This window comes from Sus scrofa, chromosome 16 (genome assembly GCF_000003025.6).
Source record: "Sus scrofa isolate TJ Tabasco breed Duroc chromosome 16, Sscrofa11.1, whole genome shotgun sequence".
In the NCBI taxonomy this organism is placed as follows: Eukaryota; Metazoa; Chordata; class Mammalia; order Artiodactyla; family Suidae; genus Sus; species Sus scrofa.
In genome coordinates, this window is record NC_010458.4 from 55,938,734 (window position 1) to 55,956,050 (window position 17,317).

The window sequence follows — 17,317 nt, forward strand, 5'->3', positions numbered from 1 at the left end:
TGGCATGTTAGACTAAAAGGCAGGTGCCCGCCTTCAGGCATGTTCTTTGCAAGTGGCAGAATTAAACAAAACCTCAAGGAGAGTCTGGTGAGGGGAGGCTGCCTTGCAGACTCTCTGAGGCTTGGACTTGAACCTGGGTCCTGTCTGGCTCTGAGGCTGGGCTTCACAAGAGGTGAAGGGGCTGCATGAAAAAAAAAAAAAAAAAAAAAGCCTTGTCTGCCTCTCTGGGAGGGGAAGAGGCCTGGAAGGGAAGGGCGGGGACCAGGAGGGAGGAGGATGGTCAGGGTGGGGACAGGCTGGGACAGCGCTTACTTATTCTAGGGGGCTGCAGTAGTTCATGGGTAGACTGTGGGCAGCATGTGGGGTTCAGAGTCTAGTCGCCCCCACCTGTAACCTGCATAGCCTTGGGCAACTGAGTTGATACTGAATCTCAGTTTCCTGGGATGGAAAATGGTAAAAATATGTGGATTAAAAGAGGGGGCTCAGCACATACCTGACATCCAGTAGACCCTCACTCAACAAATGTTGGCTTTCACTGTCCTGGAGATAATTACCAATGATGCCCAGAGACTGTCTACTGAAGTAGGTATTTCTTGCCTTTTCGTCCCCTGTCCTTTCTTCCTTATGGGATCCTCAGGTTAATGACTGAGAACATTTTGGTTTTTTTTTTTTTTTGCCTTTTTTCAGGGCTGCGTCTGCAGCATATGGAAATTCCCAGACTAGGGGTTGAATCAGAGCTACAGCTGCTGGCCGACACCACAGCCACAGCAACGTGGGATCCAAGCTTCATCTATGACCTACACTAGAGCTCACAGCAATGCTGGATCCTTAACCCACTGAGCGAGGCCAGGGACTGAACCTGCAACCTCATGGATTCTAGTCAGATTCGGTTCTGCTGCACCACAATGGGAACTCCTAAACTTTTAGTTCTTATCTTTCTGGCATATGCATCAAAGTCTTTCCCCCTCCTCACTGCAAATGTGGCCACGGCACATCTTTGTGCAAATCCCTCCTCAGGCTCTGCTTCCCACACAGAATCAACCACAGGGTGCTTGACTGAGATTAGAAGGAGCCACGGGTCCTGGGGCGTCTTCTGCATGGTCTCCTTGGTCCCAGCCTGGTTAATCCAGAACACTCGTGTACTCTTGCTTTTCTAGTTTTTTCTTATCCCTTGGTTGCTGCCTGGAAGGCCCTTTTGATGGGGAAACTCTCATGCTCCCACCAGAATGGGACTCAGACACCACTGCCATAGCTCACACTTTCCTGGCTCCCCCTACACCATGTTCCCCCAGAGGGCCCCAAACTTACCTCCCCATACAACTTCGTAGATTGATGTAAATTATCTATTCAGCTGTCTTTCTACCACAAGGCCATCATTCCCAGGGGATAAGGGCCACCATGTCTTCTTCCTCCATCACCCTCAGCACCTTGCATGGTGCTCAGCCATAGCAGGACCTCCAAAAACACTGGCTGAGTTAAGCTGAAGTCCTATGAACACAGCTGGTAATGTGATTGCCAATGGGAGGTGGGAAATACAAAAATCCTTGCTTAGCATAAAATCAGATAAAGAAACTATGCAAGTTTGGCCTGAGGGTCTTTTATTGACAGAGCCCTCACATGCTCCTTTCAAAAAGAGACTGTCTTTTGTGTGGGATTTCCAAGCCCTTGATCATCATGCTCTCCTGTAATAGAACAGGAATATTGGTGTACTCGGTGTCTCTCTTGGGGACTCAGAAACTTAACTAAGTCACCTCATTCTTTATTCTTTCTTTTTAAAAATATAGTTGATTTACAATGTTGTGCCAATTTCTACTGTACAGCCAAGTGACCAAGTCATATACACACATGTATATATAGATTCTTTTTCTCATACTATCTTCCATCACAGTCTTTCCCAAGAAATTGGACATAGTTCCCTGTGCTGTACAGTAGGCCCATCCATTCTAAATGTAATAGTTTGCAAATACCAACCTCAAACTCCCAGTCCATCCCATACCCTCCTCCCCACCCTTGACAACCACGAGTCTGTTATCTATGTCTGTGAGTTTGTTTCTATTCTGTAGATAGGTTAATTTGTGCCATATTTTAGATTTTACATATAAGTGATACCATATGTTACTTGTCTTTCTCTTTCTGACTTACCTCACTCAGAATGAGAATTTTAGGTTGCATCCATGTTTCTGCAAATGGCATTATTTTGATCTTTTTTATGACCAAGTACTATTCCATTGTACATAGGTGCCACATCTTCTTAATCTATACATCTGTCAATGGACATTTAGGTTGTTTCTGTGTCTTGGCTATTGTAAGTAGTGCTGCTATGAACTATGGGTGCATGTATCTTTTTGAAATGTAGTTTTGTCCGGATATATGCTCAGGAGTGGAACTGCTGGATCATATGGTAGTTCTGTATTTAGTTTTCTCCCTTATGTCCCCCTTTTTTTTGCTTTTTAGGGCCACACATGTGGCATATGGAAGTTACCAAGCTAGGGACTGAATTGGAGCTGCAGCTGCTGGCCACAGCCATAGCAATGCAGGCAGGATCTGAGCCATGTCTGAGACCCAGACCACAGCTCACAGTGGCACTGGATCCTTAATCCTCTGAGTGAGGCCAGGGATCAAACCAACATCCTCAATGGATTTGGGTTTGCTACTACTGAGCCACAAGGGGAACTCTTATATTTAGTTTTCTGAGGAATCTCCACACTGTTTTCCATAGTGGTTGTACTAATTTACATTCCCACTCCTCAGACATTCTTATAATACCCCCATCAGGTAGACAGAAGCAGGGTAGATGGGGAAAGCAGCAAATGTAAACACTGCCAAAGTATCAATGAGAAGACAAAAGGCAGCAACGGTTAGTCTTGAATGGTGTTGGCCACATGGCAGTAGAGTCTGGGAGTCAAGCTAAAAGGCCATACAGTTGGAATCAAGAAAAGTGAGTGATTTTCCCCAGAGCTATACTCCTTTCTCATTTCACCGGACATGTAAGAAGGGGAGCTGGGAATTCCCATCGTGGCGCAGTGGTTAACGAATCCGACTAGGAACCATGAGGTTGTGGGTTCGGTCCCTGCCCTCGCTCAGTGGGTTGATGATCCGGCGTTGCCATGGCTTGGATCCCGCGTTGCTGTGGCTCTGGCGTAGGCCGGTGGCTACAGCTCCGATTTGACCCCTAGCCTGGGAACCTCCATATGCCGTGGGAGCGGCCCAAGAAATAGCAAAAAGACAAAAAAAAAAAAAAAAAAAAAAAAAAAAGAAGGGGAGCTGAGTTTCTAGAGTATTCAAGCATTGTTTAGTGCATTATTCCCTGACAAAGAAAATCTTTTCAATTGTATGTCTAAAATCCAACACTATAAACTTTAGGGCTCTTATTTTAAACCCATATAACAAATTCAGGCCCTTAAAGTAGGAATAGAGAGAGATTGTAACATTGGAATTGAGACAGACAATTTGGCACAATCTATTAAAATTCAAAATGCACATTATATGTACACTTTGACCTAGCAATTTTACTTCCAGGAATTTAACTTTTGGATATAATCATGTAAGTATGCAAAGATACACACACACACACCACACACAGAGGACTTTTCATTACAGTCTTGTTTGTAACAGCAGAACCCTGAAAGCAATCTAGATGTCCATCAAGAAGGGACTGGTTAAATAAATTATGGTGTTATGGAATATTACACAGACTTTAAAAAAGAATGAGGTAGGTCTACATGAACCTGAACTGCTTTCTACAGTTTATCTTGATGTTAAAAAAGGAAGTGGCAAAATGGTAGCTATAATGCAATTCCATTTATATTAAACTTAAAAAAATTTTGCTCGGATACTCAGAGACATTTCTGGAAGCCTAAAACTAACAAACTTTCAAATGAGAGTTCCTTGAAAATAGGAATGGAGGGGGCAGGGAATATACTTGGTGCTTTTTAACTTTCTAATAGTTGAGTATTTCTACCAAGAGAATGAATACATTTTTGTCAAAAAATAACTGGAAATACCAAATCTGTTGCCATATGTGCTCGCATTCTTTGTCTGAAATCCTGGACCACTCCTTTTGCAGAAGGAAATGGAGATACAGATTCTGTGTGGGATGAATAGGCAACAGAGTCTCCTGGTCATCATGCAGGAAACAGTGAGGTGAGCTGAGGGACGGTCCAGCCAGAGCCTGCCTGCACCCCCGACCGGACCCTCAGTGTGAGGGGTTGACCAGTCATCTGGCCTCACCTTCCTCACCTATAAAATAGATGTTGGGCTGAACACATGAGCTTAACATGGGTTCTGGTTTCAACATTCTGCCAAATGATTCCCCCTTCTCTTCCATAATTGTGTTGATCTTGATTCCTTCTCCTAGTCTGCCTTCTGCTGCAGTGGCGAGAACCAAGGGGCCAACCTTCCAGAGGATGGCAGGTGTTTATTCCTCTATCCTCATTTCCAGACCTTTCTCTTCCCTTTCCCCTTTCCTTTTCTCTCCTCCCCTTTTGCTCCCCGCCCCCCCGCAACCTCATAAAGCCCTTCAGCTTTAGCTCTGTAGAAAATTTGACTCTTCTTTCCCCCAAAATGAAGGTGTTGTGAATTTGAAGATGCACATGATAGGCAGGACATGAGGAGGAGCCCATCCGAACACAGCTGTCATAGTTCCAGACAAAGCCAGTGATGGCGAACACTCAGAAAACAAAGTACCCCAGACACCTACGGAATGTGCCCTTTCCAGCTGGTTCTCACACCCACCCCAGTGCCACACACACACTGTTATGCTGAAAATCTAGTGGGGTTTAAATGTTTGTGTGCCACCATTCCCCCTACTACAGTGAGCTTTTCTACAGCTAGCAACGTCAGATTAAATCACACAAGTGTAAACAGCAACAGGCATAGTTACTCACATGAAGACATGGTGAGTTTTAAGACAAAATTTTTTTAGTCTTTTTGCCATTTCTTGGGCAGCTCCCGCAGCATATGGAGGTCCCCAGGCTAGGGGTTGAATCGGAGCTATAGCCGTCAGAGCCACAGCAACGCGGGATCCGAGCCATGTCTGCAACCTATACCACAACTCACAGCAACGCCGGATCCTTAACCCACCAAGCAAGGCCAAGGACCGAACCCGCAACCTCATGGTTCCTAGTCGGAGTTGTTAACCACTGCACCATGATGGGAACTCCTTTTTTTCTTTTTTGCCACACCCATGGCACATGGAAGTTTCCAGGCACGAGATCGAACCTGAGCCACAGGAGTGACCTGAGCCACTGCAGCAACAACAGTGGATCCTTAACTGCTAGGCTATCAGGGAATGCCCAGAGAATAAAAATTTTTGTCTAATTAACTGTGGAACTAGTGCAATGTTACCTATAATAAGGTCCATTATAGCACAGACTGACCCATACAAAATGCCCTAGCTAAGATTTTCACCACGAAGAGGATAAAATGCATTTTTATAATGATGAGAATAGAAGCTTGGAGCACAGGATTAAATGCTTCCCATTCATTGTTTTATTAGATGAGATCAGGCACGTTCAGGGTGGTATGGCCGTAGACTATTCATTGTTTTATTAAAAAGCAACCCCCCCCCAAGTCTCCCAAGGACGTCAACTTGATAAAGGTAAAACTGCTTCTCCAGCCATTTTCAGGAGATGAGAAATGCACTGAGTTGTTTTGAGTTAACTTTCTCATCATGAGCCCTCATAAAGAGCACTGGTTAGTAAGACAATAAATGAGCATGTTTTAATTAGGAAATGTGGAATCCAAGCACTTTTGCAGGAAATAAGATGATAGCTGAAAAGAGACATCAGGAGACTAATAAAAGTTAAAATGCATTAAGTGGCCACAGTAAACTCAAAGGTAAAGTCGTGGGACATTTAAGAAGTGAGCCAGGCAAGGTGATGAATCAGAGGGGGATGCTTTCTACTTCATAATGGAATCAGCAGTAAACACCCTTCTGTGCCCAGGCAAGTGAAGTAATCCGATGCCCAGAACTTCCCTGACCAGGACTGTGTGCCCAGAGGAGAAAATCACTATAACTAGGCAAGAAAGGCAGCTTGGCTGGGGCAAAACTAGCATTGAACTTGACCTGCATTTCCCCCCCCTGCCAGCTCCTAACACCACGGTGTATGGTTGTGGCTAAGCCCTTCTTCCTGGTATCAGCTTCCATGTGGACACATGATCCAGGTCTAGCAAATCAAAATGGTCTGTGCTCTAGGCCTGGGGATTGGATTTGTTGTGGGCATGGGATTGTAGTTGGGTTTGTGAACTGGAGACTGGCACGTGCCACCTGCCTTTACACAGATGGAATCATGAGCCGTTGCAGCTACTGACGCTCAACATGCCCTGAAAGGAACTCAGGTGGAGATCAGGAGTGAGACGCTGTGCTCTGGAAAACCTGGCAGAACAGGTCTTCAGGTAGGTAGATATTTTCAGGAGAAGATTTTTATGGGCCCAATTCTTACGTCTCCTCATAACCAGAAAAGCACTAATCACCTTCCTGGTAATATATGCTTCTTGTGATGAGCAGTAACCTTCTCGAGATGAGCAGCCGACCTTCTGCAAAATGTGTGCTTGGTTGCATGTACCTCCCCCTTCACCAAAATCACATATATATGGACATCCCTCCCTACCTCTTTGGAGCGGTTTTTCAGACCTCTCTGAAATACTGTCTCCCAGCCTATAGTCCTCATTTTGCCCCAAATAAAACTTAACTCTCAACTTTTAGGTTGTGCATATTTTTAGAGTCAACAGGTTCCTGAAACTCCACCAAGAGAGTTTTTCTGGGATATCAGGAAGGCGAAATCCTTTTTTGGTTCATTTCTAACCTATGAGAAAAGAGCCTGTCATTCCCACAAAGATCTCACAAAAGGAGGACTGCTTAAGGATGATGCTGGAAAACTGAGAGTGAGAATGAGAGAGAGAGAAAGAGAGAGAGAGAGCGCTACCTAATGCCTGAAGTTAAGTCCTTGAATCCAGTTCTGCCAGAATCTAGATTCTGTCCCAGACCCTCCTCTCCTCAAGTTTCATCTTCCTGACACACAGAAAGAGGCAATACTGTCTATCCTAGAGGGCTTCAAAGCAGATAACGAAGTACCTAATACAGTACCAAGCACAAAGCAGGCATTTAAAAGGGGACGATGCCTAAAAGCAAAGCCAAAAAGCGTGTTCCATCCTTAACAGGAGGTGGGGAAATATTCAACATGGCTACAGTTTCTCCTCACGTGGATTCTGAGGTTTAGGAGCTGGAGAAGATGATGGCTGCGATCCTCTGCCTTCACCCGCGGCCAGAGGACACCAGCAGAGTAAGGGAGAAGAGCCCTATCCTGGTACCAGATGCTCATAAAACCCCACAAGTACACAGCACTGCTCATTTCCAGAGGGCTGGTACATTTATCCGCTCATTTCACTGAATTGGCCAGGGTAAGGATGTAGGTGGGCTGAGCTCCCCAGGGCCCCACCAAAGGCTCACATGAGGCTCACATCACCTTATGCCTTCTTATCCCATTTCAAAGTGCCAAGGGGAGATCTGGGTTGATAAAAGATGAAAGAGTCACCAAGATGAAGCCTCCCATTTAAAATTCTAATCTAGGAGTTCCTATCATGGCCCAGTGATGAAGGAACCCAACTAGTAACCATGAGGATGTGGGTTTGATTCCTGGCCTTGCTCAGTGGGTTAAGGATCCTGTGTTGCTGTGAGCTGCGGTGTGGGTTGCAGATGTGGCTTAGATCTGGCACGGCTGTGGCTGTGGTGTAGACTGGAAGCAATAGCTCCGATCCAACCCCTAGCCTGGGAACTTCCATATGCCTTGGGTGTGGCCCTAAAAAGACAAATGAAATAAAATAAAATGAATTAAAATAAAATAAAATTCGAATCTAAGCATGTACCAATGCAAGAAGAACAACATTTGCCACCTTCTTCCCAGGGCAGGATTTTTAATCCATTCCTTCAAATAATTACCAAAAAAATCAGCCTTTAATTGTCCTCTTGTTGGCGTGTAACATCGTCACAGGACTAATTGCTGACAAGTGGATTTAGGGATGCTCCAGCCCAAATGAAGCTGGAACAAAGAGTTTCAGAACAATCTCACAAATGAAAAAGAAATGCTACTCTTCTCTCTTGAGATAGAAGGCAGGCACAGTTCAAACACCAAACACAGCTGACAGAAATCGGAAGGCGTCTGCTGGTTCCTCTAACAGTTACTCTGAGCAAAAATGATGCTGCAAGGGATTGTGTACGGTGATCCTCCGAGGTTAACGCTGTTGTGACTTCTGAGAGTGAACTGCTTGCAAACAAGACTTGCGGAAATAGCCTGGGATTGTTGAGATGGGTTCTGAAGGGGGAAAAACAACTACTAGAGAAAAAAAGTTGCTTCAAGTTTCTTAAACTCTCCTATCAGCTAAAGGATGCAGCCTCAGGTGAGCAAATTGGCTAAGTGCCTTGTGACAGACTGGTGCTAGGGACATACGACCTCCACTCACAAAGGCGGGCAAGGCGGAGACTAATGAATTAAAGGAAGATTCAGAAAAGTTACAGAGCCTCCTTCCCCTGCCTGGGAGAATCACAGACACCTTATCTGGCTTGTGTGACAAGGAAAAGATCATTGGGGAGCCAGAATTAGAAAAGCCTTGGGCTTCATCAAGTCTCTCCCTGTCTGAGCCAGATAAAATATCCTCTGGGAAGGCTTCAGAAAATGCCCCAAGGGAACCACGGTTGATATTAGCTGAATGGGTGAGAGAGCACAGACAGAGATGGGAATATTTGGCTTTTTTCAACTGTGAACTTCACCTCGGAGTCGACATTTATAGACTCAGGGCAGAGTCATGCGCTTCCAAGGCATGACCACAAGGTGGCCTCAATCTGTAATTGGGTCCCCAAGGTCCAGGCTACAGAGGGATGCCTTTTTTAAAAAAAGTTCCTTCTACCCAGAGGCTTCCCTGTGGTAACCTGCAAGTAAGGAGCTCAAGTCCCCAAAGCTTTAATAAACTTTGCTTTAATCTTACAGCAGGAGAGAAATTTAAAAAGGACAGCCCCTCCTTGTATATCTCTACCTTCAAGGAGGCTTCCAAGTTTGCCGACTATGCCAAGAGCAGACTGGAGTGGTCTTAAATAAGACACAATGCTTGTTTCTTTCTTAATGCACCTTGTAATTTGCACACGAGCCACAACACTTTATTTATTTTCTTATTAATGGGTTTGAGTGTGTTTAACACTGCAAGCCATAAATTGCAGAGCAGTGGATTAGGCTAGGTTCTCTTTATTTTCCTGCCAATTGTCAGAAAGTGAAGTGGGATATGGGGTGCCCCTCCTTACTGGCTTTTTTCTCAACCACTCATCTGTGTACCCCATTCTCCCCCCCACACTTCTATCCAACAACCAACCCCTTGTCTCTATATGCCAAGAAAAAAAAAAAAAAAGACACAGTCTGGTTTCTCATTGGAGAGCTTGCCTATTGAGCAGTTCAGTTATTGAGATTAATAAGCTGCCAGTTTCCAAGGAAGACTAAGAAAACTACAAAATTAAAGTGCACTGCAACGTGAAATGCTGCTGGTGGCCAGGCGGGATCATGGTGTCAAAAAGGCAAGGTAGAGCTATAAACTAAGGCTGAGCTTGAAAAGCTAACCTAAAGGTCTCATTAATTTCCATGTTGCCTCTGATGAGAATTTAGAGGGAGCATAATGTTTTGCAATATGGAGAAATCAAGCTGCCTATTGATTTGAAAAGTGGTGGAATGGATTTGGTTCACCCACAATGAATTCTAGTTTTAAACCTCACTCGAAAATGTTAAAAAAAAAAGAGGGAAAAAAAAGAAAAAAAAGCAAACGAGTTGCCTTGGCTTAATATTCTCAAGATCAAGCTTGTCAGTGATTCTGTCAGAAAAATAATCCTTAGGTAGAAAAATCAATCTGAGAACAAGTTGAGAAGAGTCTTTGGTTTCAACATGGTGGGGATATTTCAACAAACTCGTTGCTTCTCCATGAAAACCTTATTTACTCAAGGTTTTGCATCTTGATTCCCAAATACACACTACCAATAGAGCATTCAGAACAAGGTCCTACTGTGTAGCACAGGGAACTACAGTCAATATCCTGTGATAGACTATAATAGAAAAGAATAAAAAATGTGTGTATATATATGGATGGATATCACTTCTCTGTACAGCAGAAATTAACACCATATTGGTTTTTTTTTTTTTTTTTTTTTTGTCTTTTTTTGTCTTTTTTCCAGGGCCGCACTTGCGGCATATGGAGGTTCCCAGGCTAGGGGTTGAGTCAGAGCTGTAGCCGCCGGTCTATGCCAGAGCCACAGCCACGTGGGATCTGAGCCGCGTCTGCGACCTACACCACAGCTCACAGCAATGCGGGATCCATAACCCACTGAGCAAGGCCAGGGATCGAACCGGTAACCTCATGGTTCCTAGCTGGATTCATTAAGCACTGAGCCACGACGGGAACTCCAACACCATATTGTAAATCAATTATACCTCAATAAAATTTTTTTTAAAAAAGCGTTTAAGTGAGGCTAAGATTACTTGGTCTTGACAAAATGTCTGTTTTCTGAAATTCTGATACCCAAATTAGATTCCTTAGATGCCATTTCTCAAGCCCAACATGCTCCATTTTTTTTAATAAATTTTAAAAATTAAAGTATAGTTGATTTGCAGTGTTGTGCCAATTTCTGCTGTGCAGACCTAGTGTGTGTGTGTGTGTGTGTGTGTATTCTTTTTCTCATACTATCTTCTGTCATGTTCTGGCTCAAGAGACTGGATAGAGTTCCCTGTACTGGCTGTAGGACCTCACTGCTTATCCATTCTAAATGTAATAGTTTGCATCTACTAACCCTGAACTCCCTGTCTATCCCCCTCCCCACCCCCACCCGCAATCCCCTGCAGCAACAACAAGTCTGATCTCTAAGTCTGTAAGTCTGTCTTTATCAGAGCACTTCCTGGGTGTTTATCACAATTTCCTGAGTGCTCCTACTCAAAACTATGTATGACCAAACGGCCAGCCACCATACCGGTGGCTGTGTGGCTTTCTTGTACCAGTCTGGCAAAGCCCTGTTTGAAAGAGAAACCTTCTGCAAATCACAGCGCTAAAAATGTAGCAGTGCTTCTCATTTCTGCAGCATCAATTTGCTTTCACTTTTATGACCCGCAGAGCATCAAACCTCTGAAACTCAGCTCACATGTACCTTATGCTGTCCCCACCATGGAGCTTCTAAGGCTTCAGACTGACCATCCTGGGTGGCTGCTAATCTCGTAGAACTACAGGCAAGAGACCCTTACATCTTGCCTGCTTTAGGATTTGGTCAGTGACTAAGTCTACATTCAGAGAGAGCCTGGAATTCATCTCACAGATCATTCCTTGCCTCATGCCACTTATACTGCATTAACTTCACCGTTGTCGTGGTGGAAATTTTAATTGGGTATTAAGCATCGTTTTGTTTTCTTGTGTTCTGCTAGTCTCGAAGGCACTATCCTGTGGTGGTGAAAAGCATGGCAGGTGGAGTCTGGTAGACCCAGGGTTCAATTCCAGGTCTGCCACTAACTTATTCGGAGATGTGTGGGTAACTTCATCTTCCCAAGCCTCCGTTTGTTTATTTAACATAGGGATAATGACATGTACTTAACAGAAGGGTTAAAGGGTTCAATGGGATCATGCAAGTAACATTAAGCATCAAGCAAAAAGTATCTGTTAAAGTCGGTATTCACACAACAGTGCACTCGTAGAATAACTGCTAAATTGAAAAAAACTTCAGGAGAAATCTTTTTAAGAGAAAAATTGATTGCTGAGACCTTTGGATACACTAAATATGCTATTATTTGTAAATGGATGTGCTTCAGTGTTACATTTATTATTTGAGACTCAAAATAAGTCTGGCCATAAGAGCTTCTCTTAATTCTCTTATTGCCCCGGAGATTTAACACGTGGAAATCTGAATTTGTTTTCTAAATTCAACCTTTCAAGTCAAAAATTTGGTTATCATGCTCACACCTACCTAAGCCACGTCTTGGTCTTCTAGCAATCATTAATTTGTACTGATTTTACCTTCATACTCCAGCCCACATCTCTTGAGTGTTCACCTCCTTGCCAGATTGGTAGGAGAAAGGCAGACAGCTCTGGATACTGCAGCTCTGGGGACCCTACTGGTAATCACCCCATTTTCCATCTTAACCATGACAGGACTCTCCAAACACAACCTTTAGCTCTGCAACACTTTTTCCTCCAAGCCCCACCTATTGACCATATGGCAACTACCATAATTAAAAACAGAACAAAACTATTTATGTTATTATTTTAGTCTCTTGTTTAAAATGCTTCAGTGACTTTTCACTGTTCTTGGATTAGAGTCCAATAACCTTCATAGCAGCCCCAACCCTTGCACTGTCCTGCCCTTGCCAGCCTTTCTAGTTTGCTTTCTCTTCCTGGCATCTTAGCATTTCTTTCCCCAGTGGGTCCTGGTTTTTGCCACCTAAAATATTCTTTAAGTCTAATTAACACCTCCTCATCCTTGGGGCTCAGCTTAAATGCCAATTTCTCATGAGTCAGGCTTCTCTGTGCCTCACACGGCACTTCCTGCCTTTGTCACTGTAGAGGCATATGCCTCATCTTTTGTTCACATTCTGTCCTCCTCCACCTGGAATCTCCAGAAGGATAGGGACTTTGCTTTCCTTCTTCACTATTGAATCCTCAGTACCTGGCACATGGCTGGGTCTCAGAGAGATTTCTTGAATGAGTAATGGATGACTTTTTTTTTTTTTCTTTTTAGGGCCGCACCCATGGCATATGGAAGTTCCTTGGCTAGGGGTCGAATCAGAGCTGCAGCTGCCAGGCTACACCACAGTGACAGCTCCAAGCTACATCTGCAACCTATGCTGTAGCTTTTGGTAATGCCAGATCTGTAACCTACTGAGCAAGGCCAGGGATTGAACCCGAATCTCAGGGATGCCTGAACCACAACGGGAACACCTGGATGACCATGTCTAAAAGCAACTTGCAAACTTGTTTGTAGTCTGGGGATCTTAATGGCTAAAATTAGGGCTTCTTGTATTTCAGGGCAAAAGCAAACTCAGAGGGAAGTTTTGTCCTGCTTAGGGATTCTCTTTAGTGACCTGCTACTGAGATAGAGTCCAAGAAAGTAGCTTGCTTCAGCAAAATGCTTAAAGAAGGATAGTTAGCTTCTGCCATTGAGCTACTTTCTACTGTTTTAGACAAGAGATGCTGTCGTCAGAAATTCCCAAAGAAGCAGCAGGCCAGGAAGATTCCTGACCTTGTTGCTCAAGGGAGAGGGGGAGGAGATAGGTGATATCAACCAAGAATTCACAAGGTCCTTGTTCTAAGACCTTCTGGGAGTGGGCTGAGATAAAGATGGTGGGTGAAGAGTGATTTTGTTACATGTATGTTAAGGAACAGTATAGACTATTTGAAATTAATTCCTCTGCCCTATGTTTGGTTTTTCGTGGATCACACTATGGTTTACACCTGAACTGAAGGCTTCAGGTAGGACAAATTTATATGCATTGTTATTTATATGAGTAACAATGATACAGAACGTTCCTTATGAGCTTTTTTTGGTCTTGTGTTAAACGCCAAATTCAAAGAGTCCTATTTCTCTGGCTATGCTTCCTTAACTAGCACCTTGAATTCTACTTGTCAGAGAACAAAAATGGAAAAAGCACAGTCCAGGGAAGATCTAACATACCTCATTAAGATGGATGGGAACATAAAAAGCCATACAGGGGGAGTAAGGGCTTGTTCCTTACTGGTCTAAAGAAACACAATGGATTTGGCTTGGAGTCTCTGGGGGTGGCAGAATGCCTGCTCATCACCTCCTAGAGTTATGAAATTCTTCCGTCAAGCCCAGAAGTCTGTATTAACGAGAGGAGAGATGGTGAGGCTGTTTATAAATTTCCATTGCATCTTCGAAACTGATGACTACATCATGACCCGTCTTCAGAATGTCTTTCCCTCAGTGGTTCTCTCTCTTGGATGTGGTTAATCAATTCTTATTTGGTACGAAAGACACAAATGGGAATCCTATTACAATATCATGCCCCTAAAGTAAGTCCCCATTTCTCCTCCTCCGTTTTCTCTTGTCAGTAAGAAAATGACACCATTCAACTCACAACATTTCAGCATTTTAGTGAGATCGTTCAGTTCTATAGTTTCCAGGGCTATATGAAAATCCACCAAAAAATGCAAACAAATGATGCTATAATCTTTGCTTTTTTCCCCCCACTTATCTACTTGGTAAACTCTTATTTATCCTTCTAAACCCAGCACAGTCTCTCAGCTAGGAAACATTTCCTGACCATCCTTGGAAAGTTAATCCCTATTTCAACTGTACAACCGCCGAAACTTACAAACTTCCATTGTAAACACTGTGCTTTTTATTTATGTGCCTACCTCCTTTTTTTAGATTGTCTGAGTTCAAAGGGCAGGATCCAAGTTTTAATCATAATCGCCCCAGTACTTAACATAATGCTTAGTATTTTTAAGGGATTTGGTAACTATTTGCTAGTAAGAGACTGACTAAATAATATTTAAAAGAGAAACAGAAAGTTTAACAATTCTATTAATTTCAGCTTAAGTTTTCATATATGAGGCCAGTCGCACATCCCAATTATATGTATTCAGGTCTATGAATGGAATTTCAGATACCTGTGTTTGACTTTTAGCAATAGCCTCATCCTAAGGGTCTTACGTTCTCTAATTCTTGGTCTTTGAATGTACTGATCAAAGAAGATCCAGGGAGTTCCCATCGTGGCTAAGTGATTAATGAATCCGACTAGGAACCATGAGGTTTCGGGTGTGATCCCTGGCCTTGCTCAGTGGTTAAGGATCTGGTGGTGCCATGAGCTGTGGTATAGGTTGCAGATGGGGCTCGGATCCCACATTGCTGTGGCTCTGGTGTAGGCCGGTGGCTATAGCTCCAAGTAGACCCCTAGCCTGGGAACCTCCGTATGCCAAGGGAGTGGCCCAAGAAATGGCAAAAAAAAAAAAAAAAGAACATCCAGATACCATTCTCACTTGCTTTTTCCTTCTGCTAGGCCATCTTATTTACTCTCCAACCTTGCCTCCCCTGAAAGCCTCATTGTGAAACTCAATTCCAGGAGCAATGCCGAGTATCGGAATGATCGGCAGAAGGACCCTATGGATCAGAAAGCACATTCTGGGAGAACTCCAGGAAAACAGGAAGGTGATATGCTTGACTTTGCTGGTCCTCTCCTCCAGATCCTTTGAAGGGAACATTTTACTGTCAGTTGATTACCGCAGAAACTGGGAGATGGAGATAAGGAGATATATAAGCAGTGTACGTGTGCTCATCACTTCTTGGTGAGGAATAGAAACTCTGAGGGGTATTTCCCTGAAGATGGAACAATTAGAGCAATAAATGGAGGTATGGGATTAGTTCCTCCGTTAGACATCTCACCACCACATTTTACATGTAGGAACCACTAGCATATAATATGGCACATCATTTACCATCCATCTCACATGTTGCTTGGCTTCCGAAGTTCAGCTTCAGAATCTTTAAAGTGGTGATAATGATTCCTTCATTCATACCTTATTGGGTTGCTTCTAGGCTTGAATGGGATAGAGCATCTAAACCACTAACATTGGCAGACACAAAGGGCATGATAAAAACTGGTTGATGAGAGTTCCCATTGTGGCTCAGCGGAAACGAATCTGATTAGTATCCGTGAGGATGCAGGTTCATTCCCTGGCTTCATTCAGTGAGTTAAGGATCATAAGCTGTGGTGTACCTTACAGAATGACTCAGATCTGGTATTGTTGTGGCTGTGGTACAGGCCAGCAGCTACAGCTCTGATTTGACCCCTAGCCTGGGACCTTCCATATCCCTTGGGTGCAGATCTAAAAAGACAAAAAACAAAAAAACAAAAACAAAAAACAATCCCCCCAAAACAAAACCTGGTTGGTAATGGTGATGGTGGTCCTTTTCTTTCCTTTTCCTTCTTCTTTTTCTTTAGTATCTGCAACTGAGCAGGACCCTATGGGGGTCTTCCTGGGGCAAGCCATTCCCCTAGATCCTGTTTTAGCTCCTCTCTGAAGTACCGAGATAACAGTCTCTGGTGCACATTTCTTGAGTTGTTTTACAGATGTGAACCCCTCCACCAAGTAAAAGGAATTAGCTCTCTGATGGCCAGGAGCACGTAGCCCCCAAACCCTCAGGATTGATCATGTTAACCCCTGTGACACTGCCTTGCTACCCCATCAGCCAGTCAGAGCACTGTGCCCGAGCTAATTACACAGCCTGTGACCCCTCCCTTACCTGGCTTTTAAAAATGCTCTGCTGAAACCCCTCTGGGAGTTCAGGATTTGCTGGGGGTGGGGGGCATGAACCATCTGTCTGCTTGCATGGGCCTGCAATAAACCTTTCTCTGCTTCAAACTCCAATGTTTGGGTTTATTTGGCCTCGCTGTGGGTTGGGCACACAAACCTGGCATTCCCTGGCATATGTATCTACTACATTTCTCCTTCCCTTTCTCCTCCCCCTTCATCCATCCCACTCCGTGTAGCCTTTCTGTCTAGAAACTACTTTTCAAACGAGAGTCTCTTGGTGTGAAAATAGGCTGATTGGTGCCCAATAAACTCTATGGCAATTCATTAATTTAAGAAAAAAAAACAAAGTCTTACCCAGCCTTGAAGACGATCGCAAACTATGAAAATAGCCTGAGTTAAGCCTGGCAGACCAGTCAGCTTTTAGCCTGGAGCCCTTCCAGCAAAGCTACTTATGAGTGGGTTACCATATCAGCGTAAATGTTTTAAAGTATATCTATTGTATATAATACATGCATATAGTTTCTATTGCCTATTTTAAGACTTAGAGATTAGGATTGCCGGCGGAGTTACAAATCACCTGTAGCTGTTAGAAAATAAAACATCTTACAAGTTTGGAGTGACTGCAGCGACAATGGTGCAGAACTTAATCACGCTCAAGATCTTACTAATAAAACTATTATAGATAAGAAACAACATCAAATGCTACAGCTTGCATAATTGTTATCAGCTGCGGGCTGAAAATTCACTGGCCACTGCCAGAAAGGTTACAGGCTATTTCTGTCTTTCCTTAAACCTAAATTACATAAGACCTTTTTGAAGGTTCCGTATGCATTAGCCCCTTTCTCTCTTTAGGCTCCATGGTTCTTTCTGGGCAAGAAAATAGTAACAACTGAATCACATACACCAGGAAAGCATCTGAGGCTGGAACGGCAAGGCTGTTCCAATATCTGGCTAATCCAGATCCCGCCACGCTGTGATCAGTGCCGTTTCCTTCAGGTCACGAAGGCAGGCATGGCTTTGGAAGACCAGAAGC

The 17,317-nt window shown here is 43.7% G+C and overlaps 1 protein-coding gene across 1 annotated transcript in view; it reads right to left on the minus strand.

The window, feature by feature from the left end:
* Positions 1 to 17,317, minus strand: part of TENM2 (teneurin transmembrane protein 2) — a 3,459,878-nt gene that overhangs the window by 314,461 nt on the left and 3,128,100 nt on the right.